Source organism: Canis lupus, chromosome 1 (assembly GCF_011100685.1).
Source record: "Canis lupus familiaris isolate Mischka breed German Shepherd chromosome 1, alternate assembly UU_Cfam_GSD_1.0, whole genome shotgun sequence".
Taxonomy (NCBI): Eukaryota; Metazoa; Chordata; class Mammalia; order Carnivora; family Canidae; genus Canis; species Canis lupus.
Genome location: NC_049222.1, coordinates 92,630,157 through 92,642,239, shown reverse-complemented (window position 1 = coordinate 92,642,239; position 12,083 = coordinate 92,630,157). Strand labels below are relative to the sequence as shown.

At 37.4% G+C, this 12,083-nt stretch overlaps 1 protein-coding gene across 19 annotated transcripts in view; it reads left to right on the top strand.

The window, feature by feature from the left end:
• Positions 1 to 12,083, top strand: part of RFX3 (regulatory factor X3) — a 289,026-nt gene that overhangs the window by 91,848 nt on the left and 185,095 nt on the right. Inside the window, exon 2 of one of the 19 annotated variants that reach the window (XM_038527196.1) lies at positions 11,141 to 11,229. The exons of the other annotated variants lie outside the window; for them this stretch is intronic. The gene's annotated coding sequence lies outside the window, so the exon portion shown is untranslated. The remainder of the gene's footprint in view (positions 1 to 11,140; positions 11,230 to 12,083) is intronic. 19 annotated transcript variants of the gene reach the window in all.

Here is a 12,083-nt window from a genome sequence, read left to right as displayed (position 1 = left end):
AAAGAAGCAGAATGTGGTACATCCCTATTAAATGCAGGTGCTTTCTGCCCTGTTTACTTCAGACAGTTGAGTGTCTATAGTGGTTTGGGCTGATGGTTTATAAGCTGATGAATGGATGCCAAAAACTAAATGTCTCTTGAGTACAGTGGAGCCTATAGTCTAGTCTCCATGAATATTAGGGCAGTGTGCCAACTTGAGCTGGCTTAATTCTGCAAGCAGGAGCCCTTTGCAGAAGGATTCATGGTAATTAACCAATTCAAAGTGCAATATTTTCCTTTCATTAATTTGGCAGAAAACAACTAAATATCTACAGCAAGAATGTTTTTGACATTTTCATTTGCCTGCTTGGAAAATAATGGATACTTTAAATTGTGCTATAAAAGAAAACTGCTAGGATTTTGTCGTTTCCATTTTAACTTCCTAACAGAAATGTGGATTGCTCAATTAGAAAATATTTTTTAAAAAACTAAGAAAGAGATGGGAGGCATGGGTTAAATAGGTGATGGCGTTTAAGGAGTGCACTTACTGTGATGAGCACCCTGTGGTATATGGAAGTGTTCAATCACTATACTGTATGCCTGAAACTAGTATTATACTGTATGTTAACTAACTGGAGTTAAAATAAAAAAATTAAAAATTAAGTAGGAGTAGTTGGCTGCAGGCGTAACCAGAATTGATTCATATTTTTAGGTGGTTGCTTGTGGGAGGTTCTTAGGGAGTTTATTGGCTCAAACCCATTGCTTTTTTACATCTTCTTTCTTAATGTCTGACTAATAGAATTCCAGTTGGATGTGATGATTTCCTATCCTTCCTCCCTGCTCAAGTTTTTTTTTTTTCTAATTCAAATATTGCTTGGCATTTCTGTCTCCTTTTTCTTTTGGGTTAAAGAAATATTTGTTGTCACAGTCAGCTCATTGCAATAATTGTTAATTTTTTCCTCTAAAAGTGTTTTAGGACCAGTCACCCAGAATTAAGTATTTTGAAAAATTTTGGAACCAAAGGCTCAATGATGGCAAATGTTTTCCTGGAACAATTAATAGAATTATTTGTTTTTTTAAGGATATATCAGTCTTCGGGATCCCTGGGTGGCACAGTGGTTTAGCGCCTGCCTTTGGCCCGGGGCGTGATCCTGGAGACCCAGGATCGAATCTCATGTCGGGCTCCCGGTGCATGGAGCCTGCTTCTCCCTCTGCCTGTGTCTCTGCCTCTCTCTCTCTCTGTGACTATCATAAATAAATAAAAATTTTTAAAAAAAGGATATATCAGTCTTCATATTAGTGCTATTATCTGTTGATAACATTTATTCTTTCACTAAAGATAAGTTTATTAATACTCATACCTTTGACTACTAGGCTCTGGTTATAAAAAATTTGATTCCTCAATTTTAGATTTTTCCCTTTGTGCTATTTTGACACATGTGCTATTATGTATATTTTTGTTTTTATGCAGTCTTTATAAGCTGGATATATTTAGTTAGAAAGATAGTTTTATTTTTAATATTCTTTTAGTTTTAAGTATTGGAAACCCATTTCAATCTATCTAAGACAGAAATATGAAAGGTTATTGGAGTAACTCCTGCAATCCCAAAGAACAGCTTGGCCTCATGAGCAACAGAAATATGCCATTAGGAACCTAGATAGTACACTCCTCATCTTTTCTATTTGCTTCTATCTGCATGTCTCTCTCTTCTTCATACTCTATAAATTTAATTTCAGATGCACATGACCAAATATAGTCACCCATCACCACCCTTTAGAGGGACCAGCCTAGATAGAGATCCCCGTTCCAAAAATCCAAGGAGCAAGAAAATCCAAGGACCAGCTTGGATTAGGTGTCCATTGTTGATCTAATTAGCTATTGCTGAGAGGGTAGCATAAAGTACACTCTGGCCCCATTCACATGAAAGGCAGCCTTTTTACTTTAAGAGCTGCATTCTAAACATTGGACAACAAAATAAATTCTCTGTGAACATAAATAATCATCTGTCCTTTCAATCTCTAAATATTTTTTTGCCCATTTGGGTAAGAAACTGTGCTATTTAGGGATTCAGTGGTTAATGAAATAAATGTAGATCTTGACCATGAGAAACTTACATTCTAGTAGCGGAAATGGCAGCAGACAAGTAATGATTATAAAATGTGATAAGTGCTTTGAAGAAGATACACAGGACTGAAATAGAGGTTTGGAGCCAATGGAGAAGTGGCAGGGAGAGGAAGGACATTTTCTTTTTGCCTTCTTTCCCAAAGAGATGACTTTTATGTTTAGACTTGATGGATTGGGGAGGATGTTTCTACCAGGGAAAGTTGTATGAACAAAGGTATTGGAGTATAAGGAAGGTTGAATCCTGAAGAAAAGAAAAGGTGACCATGTGGGTGAAATCTAGAAGAGTTTGAAATGAATTTGTCAGTAACAACTAGCTGTTGTATCATCTATATGGACCAAGACTGTGATTTAGTGATTTAGCTCAGTAACATTTATTAGGAAATCTGCCACGTTAAAGAGACTGTTAGATCTGGTAGGCTTAAAAGCTAGGATGAACATGATACAAACTGGATGACACAGCAAAGGATGACACATAACAAGGATATGAGGCAGAGCATAACATTCTATTAGAAGCATATTCTTTGTTTATTCATATGTTCCTTAAACATTTGCTTTATTATGTGTTGGGTACTGTTCTAGGTACTGAGACTTTACACAGTAGATAATTAGATGCCTTCTTATAGAGCTTATCGGAACGTTGGTACTCAAAAATATGATCCTTTGACTAGTATCATCATCAGTGGACTAGAAGAATGTTAGAAATGCAGAATCTCACACATTACACAGACTTACTGAATAAGAATCTACATTAAGATCCCATGTGACTAGTATGTGTAGTAAAGATTGAGAAGCACAGTTCTAGAGCAGGGACTGGCAAACTCCAGCCTTCAGGCGAAATTCAGCTGATAGCCTGTTTTTGTAAAGTTTTATTGGCACAGCAATATCTGGATGTTTATGTATTTTCTGTGGCTGCTTTCATACTTCAGTGACATATTTGGGTAGTTGCAAGAGAGACTAGATGGATCTACAAAGCTTCAACTACTGTTTGGTCCTTTAGAGACTAAATGTGGTGCTCTTTTTTTCTAGACTGTCAACAATTTGCCTAGAATGAACAACAGAGATGCAATTTTACTTGTTTGTGATAAGTTTATGAAAAAGATAGTATTTGAATTCTTTTGAAAAGCAGTAGTTCAACACATTTTAAGCCTGTAATCCGTACTCCAAATAGCCTATGTTGAAGTCTGATATGTAAAGAGTATTTAAAAATTCAAAAGACTGATCAGACTTTGTGATTTATACCATTATGAAAAATGGAGAATAGGCCTAGGAAATTTAAGAATGTTGGTGTCATGGTGACATAATAAAAATAATAACAATTTAGTTTTTAAAAACATAAGGTTCCTTAGTTTAAAAACAAAATTTATGAAGTGCTTTTGAAGCACAATTGTTTATATGATGCTACTGGTATTTCAGAGATTGCCAAGTCGTGTATGTTCATATGTCCACCTTATTTATAAGAAAACTGAAATTATTAAAAAAGTCAAGTTTTTAGCCAGTGAGTATACCAGTGGTGGAGCTGGAACCTAGGGTCTGGATCTTCTTAGGAATTAATTGAACTTCACTGAAGCAAAGGGATCTAAGATTCAATGTTTTAGTTCCTTGTATGTTATCCATCTTTCATGCCAAGCTTTCGTCCATAGCACTCTGCTTTTATATATTCTAAGTGTTAGATTACTTGTAAATTTCCTTTGAATATTGTTGAAAACATCATTTTATTCTCTTAAATACCATTTTCTTTATTGAAAATTATGTTGGTTACTCCAGAAAGATAGATTATTTCTATTGTTATAAGATAGTCATGATTCGAATACCAAAGATCACTTGGTTGGACAACCATCAGTGATGAAGAGAACCTTAAAGAGTGAGCTAAACTGGTGGCCAAAGTCAGCTACAGTGTGGGGCTTCGTGGATTCTCAATGTGATTTTTTTTTTTTTTTGTATATTTTTTTGTTGGAGTTCGATTTGCCAACATATAGTATAACACCCTGTGCTCATTATCTTAGCTTTGCAAATGGGCTATGGGTTGACAGAACTGCTGAGATGAGAATTTGTGACTTCATGGGCTGCTTCAAGGAGATTGAGGGCTTTAAAATAGGAAGAGACACCCAAGTCCATGTCTCTGTTGTACAAAGCACATGTAAAGCAGATGTAAAACAGCCATGAAAGATACATGGTAATTTAGAAGAGACCATGGAGATATCTAGCTATCCAGAGTACTATCTGGCCCCCAGATTATCCCATTACTTTGCAAGTGAATCAGTCAGGCAAACCGAAAAGATCTGAGGCAAATGGTTTAAGGAGGAGATTAGCATGACTAGGAATTTAAAGGGAAGAATGCTTGGGTGCTTCATACTCAAAAATCAGATGAGTCTGTGGAGAGATTGAGGTTCTCAGCAGGTCTGAGCTCCATGTTGGCCCTGGCTTTCTGATGAGAGACAGTTTCCTGAGTGTGTCACAAGGATATGGAGTCTAAACAGGAGCAGTGGTGCCTTGAGCTGAGAAGGCAGAGGTCAAAGTTTTGGGCTTTTGAGGCAGCTGGGATCTGGAGCAGGGCACCAAAAGGGAGAAAGCTGTACAGAAATGGGGTCCAGAATTCTAAATGTGGGCTTCTCATGAATCCCTGGCTAAGATGTGGACTACATATAGGCTGAATGAGCCTGTGAGCTTAAAAAGGACTGAAGAGGGCAAAGACATATTAAAGATTACTGGTAGACATCAATGCTCTGTCCCAGGCAAATAGATGTTACTAACATCTTAGACATCTACCTGTGAACCAAAAAGTCCACACTTTAGGAGGAAGGACTGCATCCTGGAGTAAGGCTTACTCTACATCCACCTTAACAAGTTAAAACAAGATCTCAGAGGGAAGACAAAGATAGAAGTTTGGTCTGGCCAAAGTAGAGGAGCTTGTGAAACCTCTTGAGCTTTCCTGAAAATCATCCCAAAAAGACATAAATTCAGGATGCTCAGCCAGTAATTATATTGCCTGAAGAAAAAAGTTACCATTCTTCGGAGGAACATAGAATCAAAATCCAGGTTCTCTACATTCATTACATTTATATATAATTGGAAGTCACCAGGAGCACAGTGACTTCCATTATTTCATTCTGGCTTCCTGGTATGGGTTTCATTCTGGTATTCCTGTCTCAGTTCTGATATGGCTTCTAGTAGCTCCCAAGTCTTACAGTTTCCATGTTTATGTCCATTGGGAAAAATATTATTTGTTTCAGTATTTCTAACAAAAATCCTGATATTCATTCTGATTCAACCAGTATAGGTCATATTTCCACCTCAGAACTAATTCCTGTGGCCATAATGGTAGAAAGTCCTAATTGTTGTATGTATACTGGAGTGTGTATTGCATCCCTGGAGTGAAGGGTGGATGGAATTAACTTCTTTGGGACCTGTAGATCTCCAAAGTTTCTGAGAAAAGAAAGGGGGAGAGTAAATGTGAAGAGAGGTGATTAATGTTCATCACACATGGCATTATCCACATTAAATCTAAATTTTCTCTTATTCCTATCTTTAGGGAACTCTTCTTCTCCTGACAGTAGGAAAGAACACAGTTTTCCTGGCTAAACATCTTACGTCTATAGGACACACACCTTGTTATCTTTTTCTTTGTCACCAATTTTGGGAGGTGGGTAGGGATTGTTAGTAATACTTGAAATTTCATCTGAAAGTAAATCATTCTAAAATGTGTTCTATTTTCCCATGGACTAGAATTTTACCATTAGGTAGCTTATACCAAACAGGAACTCTGCATTGGACATGCTAGTGATGAACAGCAGTGTATTTTTTAAAGCAAAGCACAGGGATGCCGGGGTGGCTCAGTGGTTGAGCATCTGCCTTTGGCTCGGGGTGTGATCCTGGAGTTCCGGGATTGAGTCCGACATTGGGCTCCCTGCATGGAGCCTGCTTCTCCCTCTGCCTGTGTCTCTGCCTCTCTGTGTCTCTCATGAATGAATGAATAAAATCTTTTTTTTTTTAAAAAAAAGCAAAGCACAATTTAATTTGAAAAATGTTTATTAAACACCCAGATATGAAAGGCATGGTACTAGTAGCAGCCGTAGAGCTCAGCAATTTGAAATCATGAAAGTTTACTTCCTTTTATAAAGGGAACAAAACTTAATAGAGGGTATTTGATCTGCTATACTGTGTACTGCCTTCTCCAGGAAGCCCCCAGGAAGAGCTCCCTGTAGGAACTCAGTAACTACTTTTTCAGAAGGTTCACATGCCATTGTATCTGGGATAGGGTGAATATTCAACAAATGAGATTTGATTTTAAGTTTGAACTTTAATTAGAGTAATTGTTGTCTTCTACCCATTGAGGACAAAATCTGTGTGTTTATAACATCCACCCAGTAGGAGTCTATTTCTTCCCTTAGAAGGTAACGCTTTGTACACATGAAGGCATTTATGTGTTCCTCTTTCATCTCTTGTCACCACACTAAGCATTCAGTCACTTCTTATAGGGGACAGCATTGCCAGATCCCCTCCCCATAAAACTTCCCTTCCTCTTAAATGTCTTTAATCTTCAGCTTTCTTTAAAATGTTTGTAGAAGTAGACATCATGCCCTTAGTGTGATCTGAACAGTGCAGTTAGCATAGTGGGAATATTAACTTGACTCTTCAGAATGTTACTTCCAAAATTTTGTTCTTGTGTCTTAATCGCCTTAATTAAAGTACATGCATTATATGCAATACCTTCCTGAAAATATGCCCTTTCACAGCATCCAATTGAGTTTTAAAAATTTATATCCATATAACCACCACCACAATTAAGATTAGAACATGCTCATACACTACGAAGTTTCCTTGTGCCCCTGTTTAATGTCATGCCCACCTCTGATCCACAGCACCAGGCAAACATTGATCTGTTTTCTAGAATTCCACATAAATGGAATCATATGATATGCACTCTTTTGTGCCTTTTTTTTTTCCTGCTTACCATAGCATTGCTGTGATTCATCTCCATGCTGTTGTGTGTATGGTTATTTTCTTTTTATTGTTGATTTGTCTTCCATTTTACAAATTTACCACAATTCAGCTATTGATGGACACCTGGTTGTTTTCAGTTTTTGCCTGTTATGAACAAAGCTTCTATGAATATATGTGTTCAAGTCTTTTTTCAGATAATTATATATATATATATATATATATATATATATATCTACAAGTAGAAATGCTGGGTCATATGGCTAGTGTGTGTTTAACTTAGAAGAAACTTCTCAAGTACTTTCTGAAGTGGTTGTACCATTTTACATTCCTGCTACAGCATACAATGGTAATTCCAGTTCATACACATCCACTTGTTTTTTTTAAGTTGAAGAGAATTCTTAGCCTATGTTGAGGTAATGTCAAACTGATGTCAGAAAAGCAGCCTGTAGTCATCAGAGGACTCGTTTAGTCTGAGTGTTTTGATAGTATCATCCTACAGTAAGGAAATAGTTTCTGTTTTCATCTTTTATCTTCAGAATTATCATGTTTCTTGCAGATGTTTAGCTTTCTGACAAGAGTACTATTTTTGTAGAGCTGCTTTTTTTGTTTTTTTTGTATTTTTTTTTTAAAAGACATTTCCATTGTAATAGTCCAGTCAGGCATCATACTGAAATCTTGTAGAAATCACATTTCTGAAGTAAATTTCTTTTTGAAGCTATTCATTTTTACAAGACCCTCTGTCCCTTAATATGTCATATATAGCAGGCCCTTATATGTAGCAGGTGCTCAGTTGGTGTCTCTTCGTTTCTTGACTATCATATTTTAATTCTATAACATTTACTATTTACTTTCTTTTTTTATAATAAATTTATTTTTTATTGGTGTTCAATTTACCAACATACAGAATAACACCCAGTGCTCATCCCGTTAAGTGCCCCCCCTCAGTGCCCGTCACCCATTCACCCCCACCCCCCGCCCTCCTCTCCTTCCACCACCCCTAGTTTGTTTCCCAGAGTTAGGAGTCTTTATGTTCTGTCTCCCTTTCTGATATTTCCCACACATTTCTTCTCCCTTCCCTTATATTCCCTTTCACTATTATTTATATTCCCCAGATGAATGAGAACATACACTGTTTGTCCTTCTCCGATTGACTTACTTCGCTCAGCATAATACCCTCCAGTTCCATCCACGTTGAAGCAAATGGTGGGTATTTGTCGTTTCTAATGGCTGAGTAATATTCCATTGTATACATAAACCACATCTTCTTTATACTATTTACTTTCAAAGCAAGTAAGTAACTCTGACTTATTATGGAACCTTCTTAACTAGCAGATGAATGATTCAGGTTGTTGAATTTGAACTGTAAATCCCTTAAGAGATCTTTTATCCCCAATAGCCTCAGAGGGTAGAGAAGAGGTGCTTCTGATAAGACAGCAGAAGGGTTCTTCCTTCACTAATGAGTCAAAATTCCTTTATTTTTTTGAACTCAGAATCCTGTAAGGTTGGATAGATCCACTCCATGCAAGGACAGAAGAGTCATTGTGTTTTTGCCTTTGACTTCAGGTCATCTTTAAAAAAAAAAAAAAAAAAAATATATATATATACACACACACACACACACACACACACACACATATGTGCAACTCTACCACCACCACCACCACCACCACCAACAACAACAACAACAACAACAGCACAGAAAGCCCAAGTTTGTTTCAGGATCAGTGAACCAATGTAGAGAGAAGTCTACCAGGCTGAAGCAAGACCTGTCTTCCTCTCAGGTGAGGAGTACCTATGCTAGGGTGGTTTGAGCTCGGTATGTTTCACCTAGAGTAAAACCCACGGGCTGACTTCTCTTTTGCAACCTCCTGTGTAACTGGTCCTTTCGAAAGCTGTTTTACAGCCCTTTCTTGAAAATGCACCTTTTCTATTCCAAAGAACAGATCAGATCTCCTTATATTAATTTTTCCTTCTTTTTTTCTTTCCGGAAATCAGAGTCTTTTTAGCTTTTGGAGCGAATAGTTCCCATCAACAGGACTATAGATCCAATTGATGGGCTCAAGTTACCTGCTGGAGTTAACATAGTGATAGGCTCTCGTGTGCATTTTGCTGGAGGTGGAAGAGCAGAGAAACAGAGAAAATGTAGTAGAAGGAAGTGTGTAAAGAAGACAGATTTACTCTATCAGGGTTATATTCCATGTTTCATTTGTCTCATACAGCACCTCTATAACTATAGTGAACACATTCCATGCCTCAATCTCCCCATCTGTGAAATAGGGATAATAGTACATAACATCATTGGGTTAGTGGTATGATTAAATGATTTCACACAGAGGAAGGACTTGGAACGCTAAGAGTTTTAATCTACTGCTATTCTATACGGTAAGAAGCATGAGATAGTATTTGCTTTAAAATGTACACTCCTTCTGTCATACAGTTTCATAAAATAGACCAGAAAATATTAACAACGGTTATCTCTGTGGAGTTGGATGTCTGGTTATATAAATGTTCCCTTTTTTCTGTATTAAAATTTAGGTTTTAAAGGAAAGGACGATATTGAGCTCTTAAAAGTAATACTCTGTAAGTGCATTTGTTACGTAGGGGTTTCATGTCCATTGTTTTTGCTAGCATCTTCCACACACTGGGTTTTGACTTACTCCTGCAGACAACATAAGCCCTGAGTCCAGAACACATTGTAAAGACTTCACACGACGATTTGGGTAGTTCTTCAGAGATTCATTAATACTTCATTTCGCTATTTACTGTGACTGAGTTCATTATTCTGAGTGTTTGTTCCAATCCAGTCCCTGAGTATGGCCAGGGACAGGGGCAGAGGGAAGTCAGTCCAGGTGCAGGAGATCAATGATTTCGTTGCTTGCCTGCTTTGTATGCCCATAGTGGAAATATGTACCTCTGAGACTTCCATAAATTTCTTTACACCTTAGGCCAGTTTCTGATATAGCCCCAGGACTTTGTAGGAGAAAAGGATCTCTATTTGCTGGATTCTGCTTTGACCCAGGGTTCTTCTTGGCTGCTCAGATCAGGATCTTAGGGCTTTAAATGAATAGAATGATTTCTGTCATCTTGGGTTATTGGAAGGAAAGAACCAGGAATGAGAGGGAAAGAAGTAAAGGAGAGAAGGACTGATGATTAAAGGCAGTTAGGGAAAAATACCGTGGTTTGTAGGAATAGTTGCTGACTTTGTGTCCTGTGAAAACTGCCTCTGTCACTGTGCCCCTCTGCCTTCTATCTGTGCATGATGCGGTGATGTAGTTGAATGACTGTGGAAGCTGTATTTAGTTTTGAGGAAAATAGAAGCCAAGTTCTTGCTCACTTCCTGGTTAAGGTAACCTTAGACAAGTCTTTTAAGCTTCTTGCTTCAGTTTCTTCACCTGTAAACTACATAGTTATTAATAAAAAATGTCGGGCAGCCTGGGTGGCTCAGCGGTTTAGCGCCGCCTTCAGCCCAGGTCGTGATCCTGGAGACCCAGGATCAAGTCCCACATCAGGCTCCCTGCATGGAGCCGGCTTCTCCCTCTGCCTGTGTCTCTGCCTCTCTCTCTCTCTCTCTCATGAGTGAATAAATGAAAATCTTTTATTTTATTATTATTATTTTTTTAATTAAAATCTTAAAAAAAAAGTCTATGCCGTGTCTTCCTGGGACTGCTGCGTGGGTCAAATAAAACCATGTATGCAAAAATTTTGTAAGTGGTCAAGCTTAACTAAGTATTTGATGGTGATTGTAAATGCTGACCACAATCAGCCTTCACAACCACTTTAGCTTTCTTACTTTGCCCTGAGTTACTGTTTTCAGATTCTATCATCTTCTCCGTAGGCATGAGGCTTAGTGAATGGAATGCCCCGTTAATACTCTACCCCTGCATGAGTGTTTTCCTGGCCTTGATCCATCTCCCATTGGTGAAAGCTGCTGGTCGAAAAAAGTCCAAGGAAGCAGCACACACGTCGAAAGAACTTTAATCTACTGGGTGACTGGGGATGAATGGAGACCGAAGCAGCGTAGAGGAACATGTGTCTGGGCATCCCCATGCAGAAAGCCTTGTCCTGATCATCTCTCATTGCCTTTATGTGCCATCAGGGCCCACTTCCTCATAATGTGCGGTATGAAGACAAAGTGCCTTGTATGGTCTGAGGAGAAGAGAGGGATGGTCTTAAAATGCTAAAGTTGTAAGTGAAATTTTAGGTATATTATTATACGTATAGAAAATCTACTCATCTGCAGTAGTCCCTCTCTAAACAGTAGAGTGAGTCAGGATTATTTGATATGTTGTTACCGTATTGATGCAGGCACATTCTCATTTAGCCCAGCTGAGGAGGCTTTGGTGTCATTGTCAAAAGCACAGAGCGTGTGTTACAAATAGTTGTTTTTATTAAAATATGAAATTTTGGAAATACTTAGTAAAAATATACTTGTTTTACCTTATTCTGGAACACACAAGACATATGAAATTATTTTAATTAAAAAAACTTGTCCTTTTACATTTGGAAGAAATTATAAAGTATAATTATATGAATTTGGTATTCTTTACAATTTGATAGTACAGCATCTATTTTTGTGCTTTTAGTAATATATGCAGTGTTGAAAGCCCTGAAGTTGCATAAAATAAAAATGTGAAATGTGTTCCACATTTATTTTGTTTTCTTATACCAAATGGAATTCATTCAAATGATATACTGCTGAATGCTGCCTTTTATCTATTTAAAAACAAATTTAGAAATCAATGTTTTGTTTTTTAAAAAATTGTAATATTTGAATCCATAAATTCTGGTTGAATGGAACACATTAGAAGGAATAGTAGAAGGCAGCAGGATAGCCTTAACTTCATATGTGATAGTATTAAATTTGTTGGTTGATCCAAAAATACTTCACATCATAGATAATTTTTCACTGGATCATTGTCTCTTGCTTTGAAAAGAAGTTGCCCCAGCTTTGTTTTGACACTGGCTTTCAAATAACTTCTAAGCTTTTTTTTTTTTTTTTTAACACTTATGAATTGGAAGCCATCCATTTTTCTGTGCTG